The sequence below is a fragment of the Oryctolagus cuniculus genome, chromosome 19, assembly GCF_051225735.1.
Source record: "Oryctolagus cuniculus isolate XC-2025 breed Fujian yellow rabbit chromosome 19, ASM5122573v1, whole genome shotgun sequence".
Taxonomy (NCBI): Eukaryota; Metazoa; Chordata; class Mammalia; order Lagomorpha; family Leporidae; genus Oryctolagus; species Oryctolagus cuniculus.
Genome location: NC_142885.1, coordinates 22,869,724 through 22,885,832, shown reverse-complemented (window position 1 = coordinate 22,885,832; position 16,109 = coordinate 22,869,724). Strand labels below are relative to the sequence as shown.

The following is a 16,109-nucleotide window of genomic DNA, read 5'->3' as shown; positions in this document are numbered from 1 at the left end:
CCCCAATTAGAATGGCTCACATTCAGAAATCTACCAACAACAGATGCTGGCGAGGATGTGGGGAAAAGGGACACTAACCCACTGTTGGTGGGAATGCAGACTGTTAAAGCCACTATGGAAGTCAGTCTGGAGATTCAGCAGAAACCTGAACATAACCCTACCATTCAACCCAGCCACCCCACTCCTTGGAATTTACCCAAAGGAAATTAAATTGGCAAACAAAAAAGCGGTCTGCACATTAATGTTTATTGCAGCTCAATTCACAATAGCTAAGACCTGGAATCACCGAAATGCCCATCAATAGTAGACTGGATAAAGACATTATGGGAAATGCACTCTATAGAATACTATACAGCAATCAAAAATAATGAAATCAGGTCATTTGCAACAAAATGGAGGAATCTGGAATACACCATGCTGACTGAATTAATCCAGTCCGAAAGGGAAAATATCATATGTTTTCCCTGATCAGTGACAACGAACTGAGCACCAAAGGGGAAACTTGTTGAAGTGAAATGGACACAATGAAAAACAGTGACTTGATCAGCCCTTGTCATCACTGTTGCTGTACAATTTAATACTTTATCCCTTTTAGTACATTTTGTTCTAGTACTATTGGGTTGAACTCTGTAATTAACACACAATTATTCTTAGGTGTTTAAATTTTAACTGAAAAGTGATCCCTGTTAAATATAAGAGTGGGAATAAGAGAGGGAGGAGATGTACATTTTGAAACATGCTCATTTGAACTTGCCCCAAATGGTGGAGTTAGAAACCTGCCAGAGGATTCCAATTCAATCCCATCAAGATTGCATGTACCAATGCCATCTCACTAGTCCAAGTGATCAATTTCAGTTCACAACTGATCACACTGATAGGTCCAAGAATCACAGGGATCACAAAAACAAGATTAGTGTCTGCTAATACTAACTGACAGAATCAAAAAGGGAGAGAACAATCCAACATGGGAAGCGGGATACACAGCAGACTCATAAAATGGCAGATGTCCTAAATGGCACTCTGGCCTCAGAATCAGCCCTTAAGGCAGTCAGAAATGGCTGAAGACCCCATGAGAGTATTTTACGCATGGAAAGCCAAGACACTCTGGGGTAAGAAAAAAAAAGAAGACCTAAGTGGAAGATCTCTGCGAGTGAGATCCCAGTGGAAGGAACGGGGCCATCAAAGAAGGACGTACCTTTCTCTGAAGGGAGGAGAGAACTTCCACTTTGACTATGACCCTGTGGGAATAAGATCGAAGTTGGCGAACTCAAAAGGCTTCCATAGCCTCAGTAACTCATGACTAGAGCCTAGGCAGATTATTGATGCCATAAACAAGAGTGCCAAATTGTTAAGTCAAGAACAGGAGTCACTGTGTCCTTACTCCTCATGTGGGATCTGTCCTTAAGGTGTTGTCCTACGTGAAGTAATGCTATAACTAGTACTGAAACAGTATTTTACACTTTGTGTTTCTGTGCAGGTGCAAACTGATGAAATATTTACTCAATATATACTAAATTGATCTTCTGTATATAAAGATAATTGAAAATGAATCTTGATGTGAATGGAATGGGAGAGGGAGCTGGAGATGGGAGAGGTGCGAGTGGGAGGGAAGTTATGGGGGGAAGCCATTGTAATCCATAAACTGTACTTTGGAAATTTATATTTACTAAATAAAAGTTTAAAAAAATAGAAAGAAAGAAAAGAATATATTTGCAACTTAAAAAAAAAAAAACAGCAAAAAAACCACCAATCAGGTTATGAAATTGCCAAAGGAACGCAACAGACAGTTCCCCATAGATACACAGATGGCCAACAAATATAGGAAAAAATGCTCAACATCACAAGCTATCAGGGAAATGCAAGTCCAAACCACAATGGGATATCAGCTCACACGTATATACTGGCTAAAACCGAAAGGACAGAGAGTCACAATGAGGAGGAGGATGTGGGAAAAGTGGAACACTTACATACTGGTGGTAAAAATTTAAATTAGTGCAACTACTGTGGAAAACGATATAAAGATTTCTTAAGAAAATAAAAACAGACTTGTCATATGATGGAACAATTCCTCTACTGATATAACCCAAAATACATGAACGTATTGTATCAGAGATACGTTCACCACAATATTTATTGCAGTATGCTTCATGGCAGGGAAAACAAGAAATTGTCAAGGACTTCAAACATCATCAGTTGAATGGATAAGAATAATTCTCTATCTCTCTGTACACAGACACACACACACACACACACACACACAATGAAACAAACTTACAAATTCCTCTTTCCACAGACTTTTTCATTGACCCTCATGATGCTCTCTGCAATATCTTAAATAACTAGAACAAATGTGGGCACATAGCAGACACTCCTTTGAAAGCCAAGAAAAATATATTTACCAAGAGAAACTCCTCTGCCCATATTCTGACTTCCACAAGCCACAAACTTCATTCATAGGCTAAAACAGGTTCTCCCTGTTCCCAAGACCCCTATCAACCCAGTTTTCTTTCAGATAACATCTTCTCTATCTCTTGGTAGTCTGCACACTTTGGTCAAATTTCCTGATTAACTCAGCACCCATTCCCCAGTCCCTCCTGAAAGTTCCCTCTGCCCGCCTCCTGATATCCCTTCCCTCACTTTTCGTAAGGTTTCTCCCCAGGGCCTATCCTGGACCTCACACTCTGATACTCCACTAGTTCTTACAAGCAGACCTATTACAGCTCTTCCCTATTACAACTCTCCTCAAAGTTGCCTGCCTTCCTCCCCACAATCCTTCCATTTTCCTTTTTCTATCATAGGATGGTGACATACAGACACAAACTGTTTTCAGCTCCCAAAACCTTGCACGCCCCAGGTTCTTCCATGGCATCTAACCCTCCACTCCCACTGCATGAAGTACTTGCAATCCCATCGTCCTTAGCCTGAAAATCTAAAACCCAAACAACTATTACCACATCTCTCCAAACCAGACTCTTATGTTTTTCCTCTGATTAAACATTTGACAGTTTTCCTCCCAGATTCCCCTCCCACTGCCTGGACAACCATTCTTCCCTTCTTAGCATGTTCTTTGCCCCACAATTCTCGGCAAAGCCCCAGGGAAATCATTCCCCAATATCTTATTCAACTCTGTCTCTGTGGTTCCTCTATTCTAGGAACACTAGACCCCCACATTTCTGTCTCCACATGTATATAGGGCTCCCACCACTTGACCTTCCTTCACAAAGTCTGGAAGTCCACTTTGCTGTCAGCCTGGCAGCCCAACCCCAGGGCACAGGGTTCCCTTCCCTTCCCTTCTCTCCTCCTTGGGCCCAAGGGCTGCCATCAACAGGACACAGCCACATGTACTACTAACCAGTTGCTCCTGTCCAGGGTGAAGGCACAGCTGGGTTTTACAAGAAAGCAGAGCAGTCCCCAGAAATGGAAGATTACCCAGCAGCTGAACTTCTCTGTCAACTCTGTGTCCAATTTCATATCCATGAAAATGTCTACAATAAAGTTACAAAACATTAAGAAATGGAAGACGACACACAAAAATGGAAAAATCTTCCACGTTGACTCATTGGCAAAATCAACATAATGCAAATATCCATTCTACCATAAGCAATTTACAGACACAATGGGATCCCAAGCAAAGGTCAAATAGCATTTTGCCCAGATGGAGAGAAAACAATGCTAAAATTCATATGAAAACACAGAACATCTGAATAGAGAAGGCAACCTTAAACAACATTGACAAAACTTGAAGCATCACAATAACAGATTGCAAGACACGGCACAGGACAGTTACAATCAAAACAGCATGCTATAGGCAAAAAAAAAAAATGACAACAATGGAACAGAAAAGAAACACCTGAAATAACGCACACATCTACAACTAATCTATCTTTCAAGAAGGAGCTAAAGATCAATCCCAGGTTCAAAGGACCGTTTCTTTATAAAAAGGTCCTGAGAAAACTGGACCTCTACATGCAGAAGTATGAAAGAAGACCCATACTTTCCACCTTATACAAAAAGCAACTAAAACACGTCAAGGAACAAAATCTAAACCTCAATATCATCATATTATTAGAGAACATTGGGGAATACTGGAAAACATTGGCTTAAAGAAATATTTCTGGGAAAAAATGCCAGTAGCACAATAAAAGCTGAAACAAACAAATGTGATTCCATCAAGCTGAGAAGCTTCTGCACTACAAAAGGAACACTCAGAAAAGTAAAGAGGCAACCAAAAGGATGGGAGAAACTATTTGCTAACTATGAAACTGATAAAAGATTAATATCCAGGCCAGCGCTGCCGCTCAATAGGCTAATCCTCCACCTGCAGCGCTAGCACTCTGGGTTCTAGTCCCGGTCAGGGCGCCAGATTCTGTCCCTCTTGCTCCTCTTCCAGTTCAGCCCTCTGCTGTGGCCAGGAGTGCAATGGAGGATGGCCCAGGTGCTTGAGCCCTGCACCCAAATGGGAGACCAGGAGAAGCACCTGGCTCCTGGCTTTGGAGCAGCGTGGTGTGCTAGCCGCAGCAGCCAATTGGGGGTGAACCAATGGAAAAAGGAAGACCTTTCTCTCTGTTTCCCTCTCTCTCACTGTCTAACTCTGCCTGTCAAAAAATAAAGATTAATATCCAGAATCTAAAAAGAGCAAAGTCAAGAGGCTTTGAATAAGAGAAAATAATCTGCCAACTATAAAACTTATAAAAGATTAATAGCCACAATCTACAAAGAGTTCAAGGAACTCAACAACAACAAAACAAAAATTCCATTTAAAAATAGGCAAAGGACTTGAACAGGCATGTTTCAAGAGAGGAACTTCATATGGCCAACAGACACATGAAAAAAGGCTCAGGATCGCTAGCCATCAGGTTTCACCACACCACAGTCAGAATGGCTCTCATACTAAAATCAACAAATGATAAATGCTGCTGAGGATCTGGCACTATGCTACCCTAATACACTGTTGGTAGAAATGTAACCTGGGGAAGACACTGCCTAAGACAGTATGGAGATACCTCAGAAAGCTGAAAATAAATCTTCCATATGACTCAGCAATCCTTCTCCTGGTGATTTACCCCTAGGAAATGAAATCAGCAGATTTTAAAGGGTTATCTGTACCTCCAGGTTTACTGCAGCTCAGTTCACAATAGCTGAGATATGGAATAAAACCTGATGTCCATGAACTGATGACAGGAAGTCGAGAGTCTCCAGAAGAACAAGATTGCCTGGCAGCTGAGGTTAAGTGTCCACTCTGCATTAGTTTCACATCTGAGTCCTTCTTAGGGGGGGAGGTGAGGCAGACAGCTGCATCATGGCTTCCTCACACCTGAGCCCCTGCCCAACCCCCGCTGCCTCTGAACCAGTGGATTTGCAGGGAAAACACTGCTGGGAAGCACCGGGATCCCCCATCCTTTGAGGCAGGCCCTGGGCATCTCTCTGTCCAAAAACTTAAACACAACAAGTCCATCCTGCACTCTACAAGCCTACTGAACCGCTACTGCCAATGCCAGCCAACAACGACACTGCCTTGGATATAGCCTACTTCTCCCCTAGGCCTACTGCGTAAGTACCACTCAACTAACACCCATCCCTTCCTCCGAGAAACACAGCGTCAGCAGAACAGGCCGCACTGCCTTGAAGAACCAGGGGCTGCAGCCTGAGCCCCAGCCTGACATGCCTTTCCTGTGCTCACCATGATCAGGAGCACTCCAAGGGCATCGTTGCTCCCAATCCAGCCCACCAGAAGCTCAGGGCAGTGTGGAGCTCTCTACACCTCCCGGGCTAACACCCAGCCTCTCCCACATGGCGCACAGCTCTGCCAAACTGCCCATGGCCAGGGCTACTGAACGGCAGATACCTGCCCAGCATCCTTGGCCTGGTCAGTGCCAGGGTTGCTGCCCGGAGTCAGACAAACAAGTGCACAATGTGTTATGCCCCTGACAGGGAGGTAGGGTAGGGACTATCACTGTGTACCTAAATTGCATTTATGAAATGCATGGAATTTGGATCTCTTAACTAAAAAACAGTATCTTACAAGAACACCTGAACTGTCTTCTCTTGGTCGTTTCCTAGCCCCTCCCCTATGTCAAAATTGTAGGTGACACAGTTGCTCATCACTTTGTCCCTGAGAACAGGCTGCCTTGTTTGAAATACTAACTCAGAACATTTCATCCCACAACTTGCAGAATACATATTCTTCTCATCAGTCCCTGGAACTTTCTCTAGGACACAACATATGATAGGATATAAAGCAAGCCTAGAAAACTCAATAACTGAAATCAGTTCATGCATCTTCTATGATCAAAATGAAAGGAAACAGGAAATCAACAACTTAGGAAACTCCAGAATATATGCAAACACGTGGAGTCCGAGCAACATGCTCCTGAATGAATGGTTGGTCTTAGGAGAAATCAAAATGAAAATCCAGAAATTTCTGGAAATGATTAAAGATAACAGTACAACATAGCAAAACGTATGGGACACAGCAAATGCAATGTTAACAGGAAACTTTATAACAACTTGTGCCTACAACAAGATATTGGAAAGGAATCAAATAAATGAGCTTTTCAATGCATCACAAAATCTAGAAAAACAACGTATCAAACTCCAAATTAGTAGGATGACAGAAATCATGGAAATTTGAGAAGAAATGAACAAAGCTGAAGAAAAACATTATAAAAGATCATTGAGGCCAGCGCCATGTCTCAATAGGCTAATCCTCCACTTGCGGCGCTGCCACACCGGATTCTAGTTCTGGTCGGGGTGCCAGATTCTGTCCCGGTTGCACCTCTTCCTGTCCAGCTCTTTCCTGTGGCCCGGGAGTGCAGTGTAGGATGGCCCAAGTGCTTGGGCCCTACATCCGCGTGGGTGATCTGGAGGAAGCACCTGGCTCCTGGCTTCAGATCGGCGCAGTGCACCAGCCAGAGCGGCCATTTAGAGAATGAAGCAACGAAAAGGAAGACCTTTCTGTCTCTCTCTCTGTCTAAATCTGCCTGTCTAAAAAAAAATAAAAAGATCACTGATATGAAAATCTGGTTAAAAAATATTTTTTAGAAAATTGCTGAAAATCTCCAAAACAACAACAACAACAAAACAGGAATAAGACCCCAATCAGTAAAATCAGAAATGAAAAACAAACTGTAATAATAGAAACCCAATAATAAAAACAACTATCTGGAATTCCTACAATGTACTGTTTGCCAATGAATTGGAAATTCTTGGAAAATCTCCCTCACTCCATAAATCTGACTTTCAATTAAATAAATATTTAAAAAACATAATTATTTCAATAGATGAAAACAGCTGGAAAATATGCAAAAACCTTTCAGAAAGAAAACCTCAGGGAATCTGACAACAGAAAGAACATTCCTCTACACAATCAAGGCAATTTATGTCAAACCGACTGATAGCATCTTATGAATGGGGACAAGTTGGAAGCATTCCCAACTACGATCTGGAAACAGACAAGGATGCACTCTCATTATTGCTATTCAATATAGATCTGGAAGTTTTAGAGCCATTAGGCAAGAAAAAGAAATCAAATGGATACAAATTGGGAAGGAGGAAGTCAAGCTATCCCTCCTTCAAAAGGACATGATTTTATAAATGGGGGAACCAAGAAACTCCACCACGAGACCATTAAAACTCATAACAGAGTTTGGAAAAGTGGCAGGATATAAAATCAACACACAAAAATCAATAGAATTTGTATACACACAATATCAGGGCTGAGAAACCACTTCGAAGATCCATTCCATTCACAATAGCTACTAAAATTTAAATACCTTTGAATAAAGGTATCCAAGGAGCTTGAAGCTTTAAAAAGCAACTCCAATACTTTTACAACTATTTCAAAATAATAAACTGGAAGCAGTAGGATTCAACTCTAACAAACACTTTTTGAGAGGCCGGCATTACCTTAACCACAAAAGATAACAAAACATGAAATACAAAGAAAACTGAAGGCCTATATGCATAATGAAAAAGATGCAAAGATTCTTAACAAAATTCTAGCCTAACAAAACCAAAACCACATGCTGAAGCTCACATAAAACCTTCAATTGGAATTTATATCAGAAATGCCATGATGTTCCACATTTGCAAATTAATACGCATGATGAATTTTATCAAAAAAATGGAAGAATAAAACCACATTGTCTGGGCTGGCGCTGTGTTACAGAGGGTTAAATCCAAAACACATAATGCCGGCATCTCATATGGGTGCCATTTAGCATCCAGGCTGCTCCACTTTCAATCCTGCTCCCTCCTAACATGCCTGGGAAAATGTCGGAGGATGTCCCAATTAGTTGGGGCCACGCAGCCACATGGGAGACTTGGAAGAAGGTTCTGGATCCTGATGGCTCAGTTTGGCCATCAAGGTCTTTTGGGGAATGAACTAGCAAACAGAAGACCTCTCTCCCTCCCTCCTTCTCTTTTGCTCTTGCTCTACTTATATCTCTCTGTATAAATCTTGCAAACAAATGAAATAAATCTTTTGAAAACCACATCATCTAATTAGATACAGATATCAGTAGAATAAAAAATGATTAAAAACTACACAAAATATACACAGAAGGAATACATATCAATATCATAATGGCTATGTATGACAAACCAACAGCCAATGTCATGCTGGATGGGGAGAATGTGAAATCATTTTGTCAAACATATAACAACACAAAGATGTCCCTTTTACCACTCTTACTGAATGCAGTCTCCATATGGGAGACCTGGAAGAAACTCCTGACTCCTAGCTTTGGATCAGCCCAGCAATGGGCCCTGTGGCCATTTCGGGAGCAAAGCAGCAGATGGAAGACCTCTATCTCTGTGTTTCCCTATCTCTGGATCTCTGCCACTTAAGAATATATATTTTTTTGAAAAAAGATCACTACGCAGCTCACGTGGAACTTGCCCACCCTACCTTTAACTGATGAAGAATTAAGAGTGGGAACAAGAGAAGGAGGAAGAAGAAGGCTGGGAGTGCAGGCTTGAGAGATGCTAGCATGGGAAGTAGTATCAGTATGTTTGAATCTGTATATAAGAAATACATGAAATTTACATACCTGATATAAAATTTTAAAAAGTACATAATCTTCTAACCAGACTAACAAAAATGATAAAAACTCCAGTAAATAAAATTACAGAAAAAAAGCAGAGATTATAATCTACATCACTGAAACACAAGGTTTCAGAGAAATTGCTATTCAGTACTATATGCTAATAAACTGGAAAACTAGAAGAAACAGAGGAATCCCTGGATAACAAATACACGTGACCTACTAAGATTAAATCCAGAAGATATAGACAACCTAAAAAGACTCATAAAAATCAATGAAAACTAAAACACTCACCAAAAACACTGCTAGAACTGACTAAATAAATAAGTTAGAGGTTACAAATAAACATACCTTGTAACCCGCAGTCCTGTCCTCCAGCGCAAGCCCAGCTACCCGCTTCTCCGCTTCCCACAGCTGAGCTGCCGCCTGCCCCCACGGCCGCCAGCCTGCGGACATGAGTGTCTACACTGCTCCGAGGAGCCATGACCCCCCCCCCCGCCCGCGACGAGGTCCCAGGCCTCTCATTGTTTCATAAGAAAAACTCACCTTCACTCCCGCACTCTCTGGGCCAGTACAGCTGCCGAAAACGCCGCCATCAGCCGAGAATTCCGGCAGCCGACGACATGCCGCCACCAGCAGATAATACCGTCTTGCTCTCCACCAGGCCGACTGCACAAGCGCCAGCCATCTAGGACCCGCCTCTTCCTCCCAGTAAGCACAGCAGCACCGGAAGCTGCCAGGCAGCGTCAAAAACGTGGGTGACAGCAGTCTTGGCTCCGGGCTAAGACTGTGTTGATCTCCGATGTGCTCCAGGTAAGAAACGTTTTCTGGTAAAAAAAAAAAAAAAAAAAAAGAAAAGAAAAAAGAAAAACCTGTCATTTGCAAAAAGAAAAAAAATGGATGCAACTGTAAAACCTTACACTTTAAAATAACCCTTTCCAAAAAAAGACAAACACTGTATATTCTCCCTGATCTGTGGTAACAGAGTACCTAAAAGGTGAGCTATATTAGTGATATTGATACTTTGACGTACAATGATTTAGACAACTCTTGTCTTGCAGATAGAATGATTTTAAACAAACCATGTCTTGCCTCTTCAGGAACAGATTTTTTTTAATTCTTTCAAACTGTTGAATTCTTTACATAGTGCAGGCTTTATATTATGAGTATAAAATAATTGAAAATAGATTTTTGTATAAAATAAGAATGGGAATCGTGGATAGAGGATGAAGAGGGATGGGAAATAGGACCGGTGCTGTGGCCAAGCAGATTAACACCCTGGCCTGGAGCACCAGCATTAAATATGGGCGCCAGTTTGAGACTGGCTTCTGCACTTGCAATCCAGCTCTCTGCTATGGCCTGGGAAAGCAGTGGAGGATGGCCCAGGTCCTTGGGCCCCTGACCCATTGGGAGACGCAGAAGAAGCTCCTGGCTCCTGGCTTCAGATCAGCACAGCTCTGACCATTGTAGCCAATTGAGGAGTGAACCATCGGATGGAAGACCTCTCTATGCCTTCCCTCTCTCTGTGTAACTCTGACTTTCAAATAAATAAATAAATCTTTAAAAAAATGAAGAGGGATGGGAGCATGTTCGGGTCGGTGGGTAGGAGTGAGCGAGGGTAGAGTGGGAATAATTAATGTTTCTAAATTTGTATATATGAAATACATCAAGTTTGAATACTTTAAATCAAGTTTCCAGGTAAAAAAGGGAGGTAAAATTTTGAATGATTCATTATGAGAGAGAGAGCTAGAGATAGCTCTCATCTACTGAGTCACTCCCCAAATGCCCTCAAGATGGGACTAAAGCTGAGAAGTAGGATCTTCATCCACGTCTCCCACATGGTTGGCAGGAACTAAGGCCTTGAGCCACCCTCCAGGATACACAATAAGGTAGGCCATAAGTCTCAGCTAATTCAACAAATATCAAAATCATACCATGCATCTTCCACAACTACATGGAATGAAGGGGCAAATGACCACACCAAGAACCTCAAGAACATATACAACCACATGGAGACTGAACATGCTCCTGAATGAACTGTGAGTCAGAAAAAATTAAAAAAAGATGAAAATGAATACAGATGACAGTATAACATATCAAAACTTATCAGATACTGGAAAGTTTAGAGAAATTGGTGCCTATACCAAGAAATTGGAAAAGAATCAAATAAGTGAGCCACCAATGTAGCACCCTTGAAAAAAAATGAAATCAAATGCAAAATTATCAAGAGGAAAGAGATATATAAATTAGAGGAGAAATAAACAAAATTGAAAGCAAAAAAGAATATAAATATCAGTGAAATGAAGAACTTGCTTAAAAAATTTATACACTCTTGGTCCAACTATCCTTAAAAAAAAAAGACCCCAATCAGTAAAATCAGAGATGAAAAATGAAAGGTAACAACAGATACCACAGATGATTAAAAGACTTACCCATCAGGAGCTAATACAAAGGACTGTATGCCAACCAATTAAAAAGTCTGTCTCTCCTACTCCGTCTATAATTCTGCCTCACAAATAAATAAATAAAACTTTCAAATAAACCATAGGCTTATTTCAATAGATGCAGAGAAAGCATTTGACAAAATACAACATCCTTTCATAGTGAAAACCTTAAGGAAACTGAGTGTAGTAAGAACATTGCTCAACATAATCAAGGCAATTTATGACAAACCTATAGACAGCATCTTATGAATGGGGAAATGTTGGAAGCATTCCCTGAAGAGCTGGAATCAGACAAGGATGACAACTTGTGCCCTTGCTATTCAATATAGACCTGGAAGTTTTAGCCAGACCTATTAGGCAAGAAAAAGAAATCCAAGGATACAAACTGGGAAGGAGGGAGTCAAATTACCCCTACTTGCAGGTGACAGGATTCTATATATAGGGGAAATAAGTCTCCACTAAGAGATTACTGGAATTCATAAAAAGAGTCTGGGGGAGTGCCAGGATACAAAATTAACACAAAAATCAATAGTCTATGTATAAAATGCCATGGCTGGGAAAGAACTTCTAAGATCAATCCCATTCACAATTGCTACAAAAAAATTAAACACCATGGGATAAAATTAATCAAGGATGCCAAAGTATCTAATATGAAAATTAGCAAACATTAGTGAAAGAAACAGAAGACACAGAAAATGGAAAAATCTTTAATATTCAAGGACTAAAATAATCAATATAATCAAAATGTCAGTAGTACCAAAAGCAATTTACAAATTCATGTGATCCCAATTAAAATGCCAATTACATTCTTTTCAGATCTAGGGGAAAAAGATGTTAAAATTCAAATGGAAACACAAGAGACCCAGAATAGCTCATGGAATCTTATATGTGAACAACAAAGCCAGAAGCATCACAATACCAGAATTCAAGACATACTTCAGGACAGTTACAAACAAAACAGCCTGATACTGGCAAAGAATAGACATGTGGACCAATGGAGCACAATAGAAACTCCAAAAACTCAATCCACACATCTACAAATAATTTATCTTTGACAAAGGATCTAAAATCCAACCATGTGACAAGGTCAGTCTCTTCAAAAAATGGTGCATAAAAGGTGGATCTCCCATGCAGAAGTATGAAAATAAAAACCTACCTCATTCTTACAAAAAAACAAACTCAAAAAAGGATCAAAGACCTAAATGTACAACCTAATACCATCAAATTCTTAGAGAACATTGTGGAAATGATGCAAGACATTGCCAGATGCAGACTTCTTGGAACACAGACGTACAGGCAATAAAAGCAAAAACACACAAATGGGATTACATCAAGCTGAGAAGCTTTTGCACTGTAAATGAAAACTCAGCAAAGTGAAGGGCAACTGACAGAATGAGAGAAAATATATGCAAACTATGACCTGATAAATTGTTAATATCCAGAATGTATAAAGTGCTCAAGAAACTCAACAACAAAACAAACAATGCAGTTAAGAATGGGCAACAGGCCGGCGCCGCGGCTCACTAGGCTAATCCTCCGCCTAGCGGCGCCGGCACACCGGGTTCTAGTCCCGGGCGGGGCGCCGGATTCTGTCCTGGTTGCCCCTCTTCCAGGCCAGCCCTCTGCTGTGGCCAGGGAGTGCAGTGGAGGATGGCCCAGGTGCTTGGGCCCTGCACCCCATGGGAGACCAGGAAAAGCACCTGGATCCTGGCTCCTGCCATCGGATCAGCACGGTGCGCCGGCCGCAGCGTGCCGGCCGCAGCGTGCCGACCGCGGCGGCCATTGGAGGGTGAACCAACGGCAAAGGAAGACCTTTCTCTCTGTCTCTCTCTCTCACTGTCCACTCTGCCTGTCAAAAAAAAAAAAAAAAGAATGGGCAACAGACTTGAACAGACATTCCTCAAGGAAGGAAATGCAAATGACCAACAGACACATGAAAAAATGCTCAGGATCACTAGCCATTAGCGAAATGCAAAATGAAACCACAATGAAGTTTCACCTCACCACAGTCAGAATGGTTTGCATACAGAAATCAACAAACAACAAATGCTGGAAAGGATGTGGCAAAACAGTACACAAGTAGCCAGTGCCGTGGTGCACGAGGTGAATCCTCCTCCTGCGGTGCTGGCATCCCATATGGGCACTGGGTTCTAAACCCAGCTTCCCCTCTTCCAGTCCAGCTCTCTGCTGTGGCCTGGAAAAGCAATGAAGGATGGCCCAAGTGCTTGGGCCTCTGCACCCTTATGGGAGACCAGGAAGAGGCACCTGGCTCCTGGATTTGGATCGGTGCAGCTCTGGCAATTGTGGCCATTTGGGGGGTGAACCATTGGATGAACACTTTTCTCTCTGTCTCTCACTCTCACTGTCTGTAACTCTTCCTGTCAATTATTAATATAATTATAATGATATATTAATATTATTAATATAAATAACATAATAATAATAATGCAGTACCTTAATCCACTGGGAATGTCATCTGGTGAAGCCATTGTGGAAGACAGTATGGAGACACCTCAAAAGGCTGAAAATAGATGAATCATATGAACCAGCAATGCCACTCATGGGAATTTACCTAAACAAATTGAAATCAGCAGATGAAAGAGTTATCTGTACCCACGTTTATGGCTGCTCAATTCACAACAGCTAAGATATGGAATCAATCCAGATGTCTATCAAATGATGATTAGATAAAGAAATTATGGAGGCCAGCACAAAGTGGGTTAAGCCTCCTACTTGCTGCACCAGCATCCCATAGGTGTTCCTGTTCGAAGCCTGGATCCTCCCTGATGAAGGCCTAGGAAAACAGTGGAAGATGGCCCAAGTCCTTGGGTCCTTGCACCTGCGTGGGAGACCCAAAAGAAGCTCCTGGCTCCTGGCTTTGCATCAGCCCAGTTCTAGCCATTGCATCCATTTAGAGAGTGAACCAGAAGGAAGACCTCTCATTCTCAGATGGAAGATCTCTCGTTCTCTGTCTCTCCCTCTCTCAACTCTGCCTCTCAGAAAAATGAATCTTGAAAAAAGTAACTATGGTATATATACACTATGGAATACTATTCAGCAGGAAAAATGCAATGAAGTCTTTTGCAACAAAATGGATATAACTAGAAAACATTATACTTAGTGAAATAAGCTAGTCCCCAAAAGACAAATACCACATGTTGTCCCTGATCTGCGGTGACTAATAGAGTATTTAACAGGTAATAATGTGTAGGAATAAAATGAGTATTTTGAGATATGATGCTTTTTTTTACAAGCCTTGTCTCACTTTGAGAAACAATTTATTTTCTTCATACTATTTGTTGAACTTTTTACTTAGTGAATAGTGACTATTTTGAGTATAAAGTTACCTGAAAATATTTTTCTATTAAAATTAACAGTGGATCAGCTTAGTATACCTTAAGTAAGGATTTCAACAGTTTGCTCCCACACAGAAACATAAAGTGAAAAATAATAGATGATTTTTTTAAATGATGATGAAATCAGATCAGACCTATTGTCATGTTTAATCCCAGTGAGAGTCAAGTTGGGAATTGATAATTTCTTTTTCTTTTTTTTTTTTTTTACAGAAGATCAGTTTAGTGTACATTAAGTAAAGATTTCAATCGTTTGCACCCCCATAGAAACACAAAGTGAAATATACTGTTTGAGTACTCGTTATAGCATTAAGCCTCAGTGTACAGCACATTAAGGACAGAGATCCTACATGAGGAGTAAGTGCACAGTGACTCCTGTTGTTGACTTTACAAATTGACACTCCTGTTTATGGCATCAGTAATCTCCCTATGCACCAGTCATGAGTTTCCAAGGCTATGGAAGCCCCTTGAGTTCTCCGACTCTTATCTTGTTTAGACACAGTCATAGTCAAAGTGGAGGTTCTCTCCTCCCTTCAGAGAAAGGCACCTCCCTCTTTGAAGACCTGTTCTTTCCACTGGGATCTCACTCACAGAGATCTTTTTGCCAGAGTGTCTTGGCTTTCCATGCCTGAAATACTCTCATGGGCTTTTCAGCCAGATCCGAGTGCCTTTAGGGCTGATCTTCTGTATATTAAGATAATCGAAAATGAATCTTGATGTGAATGGAAGGGGAGAGGGTGTGGGAAAGGGGAGGGTTGTGGGTGGGAGGGACGGTATGGGGGGGGAAGCCATTGTAACCCATGAGTCGTACTTTGGAAATTTATATTCATTAAATAAAAGATAAAAAAAATTAACAGTGGAAACAGGAGAGGGAAGAGGAAGAAGTATGGAAGCATGGGTTAGAGGAAGCGTTGGGTGTGAAGAATCAATACGTTCCTGAATATGTATATGGCAAGTACATGAAATTTGTTTACCTCACATAAAATTTTTAAAAACTAAATAAGCCTCTAACAAGACTGACAAAGAAAAAAAGAGAAAAAAACCTCAAAACCTCAAATAAGTAAGATTAGATGAAAAATCAGACAGTATAATCAACACTACTGAAATACAAGGCTTCAAAAGAAACTGCCATTCAATACTATATGCTAATAAACTGGAAAAAGCAGAAAAATGGAGAAGTTTTTTCAATACAAATAACTTACCAAATTTAATCCAGAAGATACGGATAATCTAGCAGACTCATAAAAAGTAATGGCATTGTAGCAGTA

General features: G+C 41.0%; 1 long non-coding RNA gene across 1 annotated transcript in view; it reads right to left on the bottom strand.

The window, feature by feature from the left end:
• Positions 1-16,109, bottom strand: part of LOC127486036 (uncharacterized) — a 52,496-nt gene that overhangs the window by 18,148 nt on the left and 18,239 nt on the right. Inside the window, exon 2 of the long non-coding RNA XR_016226098.1 lies at positions 9,591-9,871. This is a non-coding gene — a long non-coding RNA (uncharacterized LOC127486036). The remainder of the gene's footprint in view (positions 1-9,590; positions 9,872-16,109) is intronic.